This window comes from Thunnus thynnus, chromosome 20 (genome assembly GCF_963924715.1).
Source record: "Thunnus thynnus chromosome 20, fThuThy2.1, whole genome shotgun sequence".
Lineage (NCBI taxonomy): Eukaryota > Metazoa > Chordata > Actinopteri > Scombriformes > Scombridae > Thunnus > Thunnus thynnus.
This window is the reverse complement of record NC_089536.1, coordinates 19,126,656-19,140,220: the sequence shown is the minus strand read 5'-3', so window position 1 is coordinate 19,140,220 and position 13,565 is coordinate 19,126,656.

Genomic DNA, 13,565 nt, shown 5'->3' with positions numbered 1-13,565 from the left:
ACAAATTTGTACCCAAAACCACCACATTAAACTATTCATGTTTATATATAGTATACCATTATAAACTGACACCCACACCCTCAACAACAATCTCTTTTTCCAGCCCAGTTATTATTACATATTCAGCGGTGAAAAGATACTGCGTACATTTGCCCAAGCACTGTAAATACAATTCTGAGGATTTCGGGTATATACTGTAGTTACAAGTTATTTTGCAGAATATGAGCATATAAAAATATTATATTAGTACATTTTACTTCACTACAGTATATAAAAATGTCAAATTAGCTCCACCTCAACTAGCTACAACATTGAAATGCTGTTTATGTTAACCCATCAGTAATAATAATTAATGCAGGACTTCTTTTAATGGAGTATTTTTACATTGTGGTACTGACATTTACTTATTTAAGTAAAGGACCTGAAAACTTATTCCCTCGCTGTTCATATTAAACAACTGTCTGCTGGACCTCCACGGTGGCACCAGACAGGAGATTTGTGGTTGGACTGTACACCCTGTATAAAACATGAGAATAGAGGAGGAAGTAAAGACAGCAGTGACTGCTCAGAGGCATGGCAACACAAAGACAACACAAAGCCAAGATCAAGTCCTTTTCGAGCTGCAGGGATTGAAAGGATGTGACAGCTACAACATTTCCTTTATCGTTTTTTCTTGGTCCAACAACAGAGCTGAGCAGAGCTTATGGCTTGATCTAAATGAACATTTGCAATCAGAAAGTCTAAGAACTCATGTTTACACTATATCCATATGTAACATACCAAAAAACCCTATACACAAGGGTTTTACAGTGTTGTAATTTTCGGTAGGGGAAGCGGATAGAGAAATTGCAGTATTTAATTTGGTGAACCAAAGGGTTTTAGTTCACATGCAAGCATGCACAGATGTGTATGAGTGCACATACACATAGACAATAGGCCTATTGTTAAGAATAAAATCCGTTTCACTGTAGCAACTCCTGAAAGACATATTCTGTGAGGATCTAATGGAACCAATCAGCATTATTTTATTGAATCCGATCATTAAAACATATTGTTCAGTATGAGCAGTGCATGGTGAGCAATATCTTGGCATGGCCCAAACCTCTACATCCAAGTATAGCTTTTGCAGTTGTTGGCAGCAGCCTGCACAGTCTTTATTGGCTTCCAGAAGTGGAAGACATCCAAACTACAAGTATGTGTACACTGTAATTTCCCTGCCACCTGTGTGACTGACTATAGCTGCTGTACCACTGGGTCTGCTCACTGCCATTGAATCCAGCTGCATGGGCTCTGCAAGAACAATGCAGTCTGTTTCTTCATCCCCATGACCAGCAAGACGGGGGTATATGACTGAGGAGGAAACCTTAAATGATGTTAATAATGTGCTGTTGTAAAGCAGCACGAATAAAGAAATCAGTGGCATGCATGATGTCAACCATCCTTCCCATCATTATGCCATCATACTGAGGTAATGGGAGGAATACTGTGGCATTTGGTCATGTTATTACTATGGCTGCTGTGTGATGTACTAAAGAGTTTTTATGTTTTGCAGGTAAAGTGTTACAGTTAGCTAAATGTAAGACTGAAGTTAGACAGGAAACATTACATTACATGACATAAAAATGAGGGAAAAACTGAAAAATGGAAAACTCTGTTTCAGTGAAACGAAACAAAAACTCTTTTCATTTGAGGTGGGTGAACATTTTTATGTTGACACAGAATGAAGAAAAAGAATGTTGTTTTGATGCATCTGTGGTTGGGATGCTTTTATGTCACCGTCTATGCAAAACAGGCATGTTCTCTATCTTCATGCTGTCTGCCTTGCACAGTTATGGCCTTAATCCAAATTTGCAATACGCCCAGTTAGACTAAGTGAGGGATAGGTGAAGAAATTCAGTCCGCTTCACAAACTTCTCAGCATCATCTGCTAGTGTGGAGGTTGAGTCAGAAATTGGCTGTGCATAGATAATGGAAAAAAATGGATGACTATTACATTTTGTTTAAATGGAAGTGTTCATATTAAACATAATTAAGATACAGCAGCACTAACACCAACATGACAACAGGCTCATAACGACAATGCTGCCATCCAGATGTTTACAGGCATAATGTTTACCATGTTCAACATCCTAGTTCAGCATGTTAGCATCCTAACATTCACTAATCATCACTAAATACAAAGTAGGCTGGTGGGAATGTCAATAGTTTTCCAGATATTTGACCAAAAACCAAAATATTGGACACATTGAAACTCTGACCTCATGATGGCACTACATGAAAGGTCAGGCAATCATCAGTGTTATTATAGTTCATCCAGAGGGAGACATGAATGTCTGTATCAAATTTCATTGCAATCCATCCAGTAGTTGTTGAGACATTTCTTGCAAAACCAAAACCGCTCTATAGTATAAGTAAAGAGATCACCAAAGACGGTAGGATTTATCCACTGGGGACCATGAATATCTGTAGTAAATAGGTTAAGTGGATGAGTGAAAAAACTTTGACCTGCTGGTGGCACTACATTAAAAGTTAGGGGATCAATAAAGTGATTAGGATTCATCCTCTTGGTACTATGGATATCTGTAACTAATGTCACGTATCCAATGGTTTTTGAAATACAGTCAGAATCAAAGTAGTGGACAGACCGACTGACAGACTGACATTGCCATGCATACAACCACACTGCTACTGTGGCTAAAAAACACAGTAATCTAGGGCTGCAACTACTGATTATTTTCATTAATCTGTCAAGTATCGATTAATCTGTCAAGTATTCTCTATTACTTGATTAGTCGTTTGGTCTATGAAATGTCAGAAAATGTTGAAAACTGTCCTACACTGTTTCCCAAAGCCCAAGGTGATTTCCTCAAATGTTTTCTTTTGTCACAACCAACAGTCCACACCCCAAAGATATTCAGTTTACTATCATAGAAGACTAAACTAACCAGAAAATATTCATATTTGAGAAGCTGGATTCAGAAAATGTGGACATTTTTCACACAACTTTCTTATGCTGAACATAACAGAGCTTTAAGTCTGGCAGCAGTAGGAAAGAAACTGGATCTTAAAGAAAAAGGACAGTTTTTCATTCAAATTTATATGTTTTGTTCTCGTGTAATACTTTCTGAGTAGACACTCAGGCACACACATGCAAACTTTTTATCCACTCAGATAGCGTGATATACTGCCACTGTCAATGTAATGTTACCCAGAGACATTTCCATCCATTCATCATCTTTACTGTGGAAAGACCCTCAGCCCCATATTTCAGCAACATCAAAGCCTGTCCTGCTGTCCCAGTCTATCACAAACATCTTCACAACGTCCACTGTTTAGGCAGTTCCCCTCTGACAAGCCCTGACAGAAATGTCTTGCTCCAGATTTGACCCCAAGTGTCTTTTTCATGAAATTTTAAAATCTCTGAAGTGTTTTTTTTTTTCCTCAAATGAGGGGAGAAACACATTTCTTCAATTATTGCTGAGTGATATATGAAACAGAAGCTTCCATTTCTTTGCCGCATGTGTTCCACTGAACAATGAAATCATTATATTCTGGACCATCGCCCCTAAAAATGGCACAAAGCAGGACACGGTTTCACGCTATTTGACAATAATGGCATTTATGAGCTGATTGTAAAATTATTTCAGTGTTGCTTTGTTTAGGTGCTGATTTTATGGCATATGGGACTGATGTTCTGTGTAAAGCGTCATCTGCAAGGCCTCAACATATGCAGCTAAACTGTTTCTCTAGTATTTAAAATGGAACATAGTTTCATTAGAGAATGAAACATGCAATGTTTGAATCACAGTGACATCAAGTCTAGTAAAGTGCTTACTGTTTGGAATATAAAACTCATGATGAACTTGAGCATGAATCATTTGTGCTTTTTTTTTTTTTTTTAAAGTGGATTGAAGACACTTGGGATGGGTTTTTTTGTACTCTAATTTACTGGTGCCATGGTTAGAAATGCTTTGCTGGAAGAATCCCATGGTAACAATGTAAAACAAAACATGAATTATCAGTTCTGTATGCATCTACTGTATGTTGTTCATATTCACTGTGTGGTTGTAACAGTGTCTCCATTTTGTCTCCCTTTGTTTTTGCCTTTGGCTGTATCAAAATATGCATTATAAAATACAGATTCATACTCGAATGATCACAGTTATGATCTGTTTAACAAAGAATTTAATGTGCAGAACAACTGAGACAACCAGATCCATTGAGATTCTGATTTCTGGGGTCTCCAACATAAGCAGAGATACATCAGTTATTTTTGCCCATTAACAGAAAGCTCCTCAGAGGATGTGGAGGAGAGCCATTAGCTTTCTCTCTTGCTCAGGCTGATGTATCACATCAGTCAGAAAACCCATTAATCTACCAGAAGTATCACAGCCTGTATATGTATCTCATCTATATTTTTTTAGTTCATCCACTCCACTTTCCACTGACCCAGACACTGGATGTGAGTGCCAAAAAAAGAGTTGAAATATTAACACCTATTGAAAATGGAACATAATTTCTGCCAAAGAGAAGCAGACAGACATAGATGTAGCGGACAAAGTTGAGTTCATTTTTTTAATTCAAGTGCGATGCACTGCTACTGCTTGCACTTCATTCCCAAGAATAACTGAGGGAAAAAAGTTTTTCTCTATTTTCAAAGGAATTGTTTAACATTATTTGCTTTCTTGAGTAGAGTTTAATGAGAAATATAAAGCTACAGCTATGAGAGAGTTTACTTAGTTTAGTTTAGCATAAAGGCTGGCAGCAGGGGAAAAACAGCTAGCCTTCACTGTCTGAAGGTGAAAAAATCTCTACAAGACCTGGCCAAGAAATAGTCCATAAGTACATAACCCCTCGTAAAACCACAACTTATCATTTTTACACTTTGTATTTTGTACAGAGTTTAAAAAAGAGATATAACTTTATAAGCCTTATAATTAGTGGTAGGCATTTCTTTTTTGTTTTACCTTTTAACAGAATTAGACTAGCTGTTTCCCAGTCTTTACGCTGAGCTAAGCTAACTCCTTGCGGGCTGTAGCTTCATATTCAAAGCATATGGTTGGCGATTTTCAATATTTTTCTTATTGTCAACACTCATATGCAGAGCCAAATCAGCAATGAATTGATCTACTTACAAGTATTGTGTGTGTATCCAAAGCCTGGTATATATTATTCCTCTGTGCCGTAGAGCTCCATTATTGTCCAAAAACTATCAAAAACACATCAGTGAGCCACACCGTTGCACTGGGTGACATGTTCCTTCGCCAGAAAGAGTATGGGCACATTAGTTTGTTTAGAAATGGCTCCAAAGACTAATAAAAGCAATCATGTTTTCAATATCTGGAGAATAGTTCTGTGTACAGCAGACTTTACTGTGCATGGGCAGGAATGTGGGTTTGTTTATGACGCTTGTTGTGCTACATATCACAACTTTTTGACTAATGTTATTTACTGTGTGCAATGTAGTACAAAGTCAAGAGGTTGTGTTATCTGATATGTGATATATGTGTTATATGCAGCAAGTTAGCAAAGCTCTGTTTGTGGAACCATGTTCCCATGCATGTACACTGGTGTCTGCTTTACATAGAACTACTCTCTGAGGATTGAAAACGTGATCGCTGTTACTGGTCTTTGGAGCTGTTTCTAAACAAGGACCATGTCACCCAGTACAGCAGTGTGGCTCATTTACATGTTTTTAATAGTTTTTGACAACAGAGGTCTACAGCACAGAGGTATAAGATATATCAGGCTTTGGATGGACACATAATACTTGTAAGTAGGATGAGTTCATTGTTGGTTTGGCTCTCCACATGAGATTCAAATAAGAAAAATATAGAAAATCGCCAGCCTTATCCTTTAATGGACAAATAAGTGTATCTCTCAAAATTTCCAACTATCCCTTTAAGTCTCTAGATCCTTCAAGAAAGTTAGCAGAAACCAGTTATCTGAGGTATATTGCAGCACTGTGTTACTTTTGCTAAAATGGAAGTACAAGTTGTATTCAATATGACTGAAAGACAGATTCAGAAAAGGAGAGAAGAAATGCACTAAAGGCAGACTTTTACAATGCCACTGCAGAAATGAGTCCTGCATTGCAGCTCTGCACTGATGCATTAGATGTCTGTGAGAGTGAGCCATGCTGCTCTTAACTCGTATCCTACTGGATGTCACGTAGGCCTTCTTCAAACCAAACTGCCATTAGAGGGAAAAGGCTCCGTCTCATCTGTCTCTCCCAGCCCTCTCTCCTTGGGATGGTAGTAACATCACATATGGAAGACATCACGCTGTTACAGAGCAGCTCTTCTCACCAAGCACTAATAACAGTGTGGCTATGGGTTTAATAAAAAGGAATGGAACGAATTATGGACCCATCCCAGCCAGGGCCATCATGTACTGTAGTGCATTAGCTTGGCTTCGGCAGCTATTCCAGACCAGCAGAGACTGGGAGGGATGACAGAGCGAGAGAGAGAGGGGGAATGTGACTGGGAAGGGCCAGGCTTCCCAGCAATAACCAGTCAGGCTCTTGGGTTGGATGCTGTGGTGAAGAGGGAGAACACACAGAGAGAGTAAGCCTGTGCGCAGCACAGAAACAGGCTCTGCCCGGGGTAATGGAACGTCAACCTCAGTTTGACAATGAATGTTAAGTTGAGTTCTGATTAAAATGGAAGTAAGGATATTCCGTGCTCAGCTAAATGAGGGAATAAATAGGAACACAGGGAGTCTCTGGAGATTTAACAGACGGGAACCCACTGAGAGTGAGAGGAAAACAGAAAGATGTAGAGCCACAGGAATGTAAAGCTGGAGGGAGAACATACTAAAGTCTAATTAATTGACTTGCTTAATGAGTAAGTTAGTGACCTAAAATAATAGCCTAAATGAAGTTAAGACCAGGTTTTACTCATTGCCTTTGGATCAAGTGTCTTGGATTCCCTTGAGGCAAATGTTCCCAGCCTCAAATGGGTCGAAAGATAAATCTAAGCAGTCACAAGATGAATAATACGATACATACTGTATTAAACATGATGAGGACTCACAAGTTTTAGGGGGACAGAGTCCAAAAAGGTTTGGAACCACTGCTTTAGGGTTGCAGAGCAAAGATCCATTGAATTCACAGTAAGTATGAGGACATACATATTTTCATCTTGTGTTTTTCTAAATCAGTAGCAACATGCCACCCACAAATATGGTTGAGACAGGACACACACTTAGAGGGCAGGGCTCAAAATATGTGTGTGTACAAGTGGACTGTTAACTTAATTAAAAAAAAAAAGATAAATAGAAAACCTTTTTTTGTATGAATAATATTTTGTTAAATTTTCTTAATTAATCACAAATAAACATGGATATACTAGGAGTAAAGATGAAATTAATAAACACATGTAAAGAAAAAACACTGAGACAATTTTTTTTTAAAAGGGAAAAACTATTTTTCCCTTTTTGTTTCTATTTTGGGGCATAAAAAATCAGTGAATTGTTCACCTTACTTATTTTCAATTTGAAATAATACTCTATGACATCAACCATAAGTGATATGACAGTTTTGCTACTAACTTGGTTCATGTAAAAACTAGTTCAACCCATCAGTGGTAACAAAATATCAATAACACTTAAACTCTTTAAAAAATAGTACAATAACGATGCAGGAAATACCAGTTGAATAAATCTGGTAGAAGTATTAAAGCAATTATCATATTAAAAGTCTCAATTCAGTGAAGCAGAGGGTCTATTTGCCTGTTTTCCTTAGCGTGGAATATATGACCACGATCAATGAAATGTTCTCTTTCTCACCACATTACACAGTTTTGCATTTTGATTTTGTTTTTTGCCAGCAAATCTGGCAGCACTTATCCATCCTCTTTGTTCTTTTTTGTGGTGACTGTCGCACATTCATTGAGACAGACATATTGCTATATTGAACATAATTTGGCTCACTTGTGAAGCTGCCTTTTGAACTGTGATTTAAAATAACTGCTGCCTTGTCCAACATCTCATGTCAGGTAGGTCATTTCAGGAAAAGTCAAACATATATTTTATTTCATTTGACATAGTTTTCTTTGTCACTTGCAGGAAGCCTCACCCTGACATTTCACCTCTCATGGGTGTCTTAACCCCTGCTGAGACCACCTCGGAGTTTAACCCTGGTGATCACCATCTTAACGACAGCGCTGCCTCTTGTCTATTTATGTAAATGTAAAAAGTCAATCAGGCTTGATTAAGAGAGTTGCAGAGCAGATGAAGACATGAGGAGACCAGTTGGAAGTGAAAGTGGGTGCTGTTGCTTCATGGGTGGGCAAGTCAGGGTGCAACCCTTGCCTCTGTATGCAGTGACATGTTTGTGCTTAGATCAGCTGCCAGCGCAGGAGATGACTGGTTAGTTCAGACCTACAGCATGGAGGGAATCCTAATGGCTCCATCAGGACAAGTGCACTTTCTGTTATGTTATATTTCACCTTCTGGATTTGACCTACATGTCACCATGATTGAGTCTATGAGAGCAGCAGACTTATATTTGGCCTGTGACTGTCTGGTCTTGGTTATTTTGGAGCTTAAATTCAGCATTTTTGCTACTGTCTCCCTCAGACTTTTACTGCATTTGGTCACTTGATACTGACCTCCACGCCAGCTCACCGTCTCTGTCTGTCTTTAAAATGGGTCTGTTTTATTGAACCTACACAGACGTCTGTTATATTTAGATTAGAAGACACCACCTCGCCTGATTTGCTTCCCACTGCTCTCTCTTTGGGACATTTATTTTGACCTCTAAGTCGTTTCCCCCTTCACTGTCAATGACGTTATACTCTGGACCACCAAAGTTGGACTTCTGGTATTTCACTCTGGTTGCAGGATTACAGTACATACCTATATGTAAGAATAATTACATCTAGAAGGATTTTAAAAAGAGCTGCTCACGGCTGTTTTCTGAATTGGTGAAGGCAAATGCTACTGCACAGTGTTTGGATGATAAAATGATGCAGAGAATGAAGTGGGAAAGTCACATACTGTGGTATAAAAGAAGCATTTCTTCATATTAGCAACTTGAAAGCTAATTCATCCTTCAAATACCATTTGGGAAATTTCCCTGCTAGTTTATTTTTCAGTAACAACCGATATATGTGTAAATGGGGAGTCATTCATGAATAAGTGCCAGCGCATTCCTGATATTAACAACATAGTCACTGTGTAATTGATTTCCTTTAGGCCTCATGACTACACCAGTGTGTCAGACTGATCCACGCCGGCGAGCTGTAGCTGGCAGAGTGCCTGCTAAGAATGCAATGGCATGTCAAGTTGGGCAAAGATAAATTTGTGTTGTAAAAAAAGTATATTAACTCAGACACACATGCATGCATGGGCGGTTGCAGAGAAGCCATGTACACGCACGCACACACAGACATAAAATCACAAACATCTGCTCACCATCCTTGTAATTGTGGGTCCATCAATATCATATTACCTGTTCCTTTAGCTGCCTATTGATCATGCCTGCAGTGGCTGTTCATGTGCTGGTTACGATGTGCTCTATTACCTGTGCGTTAGTGTCAGCCTCAGTGTCAGACTGGGGTGATTGGGACTGAGTGTGCATGTTGGGTTCAGTGTATGGGTGGGAGGTGGACTGATTATGGTTGTCCAGGCTGCCCATTGATCTCTGGGAATGTGAAGTGTCTCTGGTACAGATGGATGCCTTATGGCACATGGAGCATGTTATGGTGGCCTGCATAGGATGTATGGATTAGGTTTTGAGCAGTATGGATTTCTAAAGGCTGATACTAAAAGTGATGGCTTTGTGTTGAAATTGCTATTCAATTCAGAGATGTACTGTATAAATTGTCCATTCAAATACTAAAAACATACATTATAATACACACTCAATAGTTTATTATATGGTAAGCAGTAAATTGAGATTTTAGACATTTATAACCACCATTATTTTTGTGCGATCATTGGCAGGGACAGCATTGCATAATAAAACATTAATATGTTCAGCAAAGGCAAAGAATTGCATTTCAAGACTAAGGGCATTTACAAACCTGTAGTGTAGTTAGTTAACTGTGTTTCAAGTCAGTGGATGAGCTGGTAAACTTGTTGTGTTTTTCCCACTGGTTTGGTTTCTTTTTGCACAGAAATAATTCCTCCGCTTATTGGTCACTGGGGTGAGAGCAAGAATGTAAACACAGGAAGAAGGTCCTGAAGAAGGTCCTCTCGGCTGTCCAGGTCAGATCTGGATTCACTCTCCGGCTAGCTGCCTGTAACTGTTGATTTTGTTCATCTGTATCTCAGTATTCAAAGTGCACCTGGCTACAGGAGCCATTTAGCTCAAACTTGCAGAGTACACCTAGTAATTGGGTCTGATCGAGGTGGGATCACGTTCCTACTGCAAACTTGCTCCAGAATTCCTTTGGGACCGGATGAAGACCACTTTCTCAAAGCATCTCAGTACAGTTGAGTACAATTGCTGTGTTCAGTAATCTTCTGCCTAAATGAACCGTACGAAAAGGGAAAACAAACAAGTCCAATTCAACCAAACAACACAGCTTTGAAAATGCCCTTTGGGACAGTAGTGCTTAGTAGAGCTAAATTAACATTATCATGCTAACATGCTGATGTTCAGCAGGTTGTTTTATATCTCAGGGGAACATCAAAATAAATTATTATTTTCCTTTTAAAAAGGTACAAGATCCTGACACTTAACTATCTGAAACTCCATCATATCAGTGAAGGATTACAGTGACTTCCCAATATATTTTTTTTATTAAAAGGCCCGATATTGGTTCTGTATATCTGTGAGGAACAGTATATCCTATTTATGTCTGTTTCCAAGAAGTGAAGGTTTACCTCTGGACAAGACCAAACTTGTGGATCTGTAATGTATCTTTTAGTATGAAAATGTGGAACATTTGCTGCTGTATCAGTGCTTATTACCCCTATTTAAATATTTCTGGGCCTACTGATGAATTAGACATCTGAGCTGACCATGAGGCACATCAGAGCAGTCATTTCATATAATTAAAAAGTGACGATATCAGTGGTAATGTTTGTCTTTCCAACCTTTTCTCATCTGCTGAGTTCTACTTAAAGTCATTGGGATTAATGGCAAAAATAATGGATATGTAATTTTTCTCATTGTTAATTTCTGGTTTGTCTTTTCCCCCAAAACCATAGGATGTCAGTCTGATGTCTGAGCATCTGCCGCACAGTGACAGAAATGGTAAAATCTGAAGTGTATGGCTATTATGGTCGGAAAACAATATGATATTCTGAAGCAGATGAAGAGTAATTATGACTATACTGTCAGTGCATTCATATCATATAATTTTTTACTGATGATTTAAATTGTGGATGATAACCACATCTGTTTGTAGTTAGAGTTGGTGATCTTCTATCTCAGCTTGTGTGTGTCCTATCATGAAAGCAAAAGGAAAAGAAAGATGGAAATTTATGTGTGCGGTCAACAATTTCTACTTTTCTTGGGACCTCTTGTCTCATTTCTCTGCCTGGTTTTGAAGGCCTGACCTGGACCGGACTCTTTCTCCATCCCCATCTATTCGCTCTCATCTCATCTTTTTTGCTCTCCTTCTAGTTCTACCACAGCCTTTACCCATTTGTTCTGTGTGAATCTGCATCAGCCCTGTCTCTTTCTCTCTATCTCTGCATCTCTTCACCCTCTCTGCAGCACAACTAGCTTCTGTAAATCTGTGGGATGGTGTGTGTCTTTTCTTATGTGTGTGTATGTGACATGCTTCTTATTGAACACTGACCATAAATCTCTGACCTCCTCGCAGCCTCTCAGTAAAGCGCTCTGATACTAAATAATGAGACTCAGGGAGGTGATCTGGTCCTCTGTCAGGCCCCCGGGGGATGAGATGTGATATTGTTCCCATCTCTGGCTCCAAAGAGGGAATTAAGTGTAGCCTGGCTCCCAGCAGTACACAGGAAGAGGACACAGTCCAATCTGCTCGGGTAATCACCAGATAATAAAGCTTGATGATCTTTTCTCATTGCGACGGATAACATTTGCTTAGACTGAGCTACTGACATTCAGTGAGGACACAGTGAGTTAGCATAAATAAACTTTGACCAATGTGCAATTTTGAGAGGGCAAAAACAATATGTATCTAAAAATTTTGGACTTACTTTTAGACTATTTTAGATTTATTTCCATTGTGGTCCTTGATGAAGGCAAGAGACATGCACTTGAAGATGAATGAAAGCAGAAAGCAGAAAGCATGGTGTTTATATTCACTTCCTGGAGACTTACTCTAACCACTACTTGCCTAACCCTAATTCTACCCTGCCCTTAAACTTAACCTTAAACCAAGTCTTCACCCTCAAATTTAATAATTTATGTTATAATTTACTTTCTTTTTGTCCCCAAAAGGGAGGAAAGTCCCCACATGTGACTGTGTAGATTAATGTCCCCACAACATCAGTAATACCCAATACACACACACACACACACACACACACACACACACACACGCACGCACGCACGCACGCACGCACACACACACACACACACACACACACACACATACATACATACATAAGACTAAAAAAGTAGAAGATAAAGAGAAGAACAAAATAAATTGAGCTTTTAATTATTATTTTATTGACTAATTGGTAAGCTCTTTAAGCACAGTGACAGACCAACAAAAACATCAACAATTGAATTAATTAATTAAAAATGAAAACTAAAATAAATACTGTTTTACTACTGTCAGGAATTACTCTTTAATATTCTACAATGTAGAAGATAACTTTTCATATATTGCCAATATTAAATTCTTTTTTTTAAAGTGAATAAATAAAAAAGAGAAATATCTGCAAACTAATACATCAGTCTAAGCAGTCTGCCAGGATAAACATGTTGGTTAGATTACCTCACAGTGTGCTTTATAACATGCAGACAAAGTTACAAATCACGGATCACTTGCCTAATAAACTGAAAAGAACTACAGAAGAACAGCAACATCAGCTTTAATAATATTGATGAAAAGGCCTTTTTTAAAAAAAGCTATTTTGTGTTTCCACATGAGCTGCATTCTGCTTTTCCTCTCTGCATCGTCCCTTGAGCAGCTGAAAGACGATCACGTCCCTGTAGACATTCTCCTTCTCCTTAACGGGAGTGAGAGGAAACTCCATCTGACCTAAGTGAGCCTTCAGAGAGGGACTCCAGTGTACAAGAGGAGACCTGACTCCCCAGACATCTGTTATGTGGAATGGCATCTAATTTACCTTTTGGTGCAGAGGGAAAAACAAAGGACAAAAGGGGGAGGGAGGGAAGAATAGAAGAGAGGTCTGTATGTATGTGTGTGTCAGTCTGTCTTTGCTACTGTCATTGCATGCATGCACATCTGAGTTAAAGCTCATGGGATTTTATTTGAATATATGTCCATTTTACATTTGCTGTTTCAATCACTCCAGGAAAAACTGTAGCGCAGAGGAAGGATTTTATGTTCTCTGTCTGGATTGAATGAGAAGTAGAGATGATACCTGGCACAGAGAAACAAAAGAAACCCTGGCAACAGTCAACAAAGGATAGTTCACTGAAGAATAAATCACTGGGT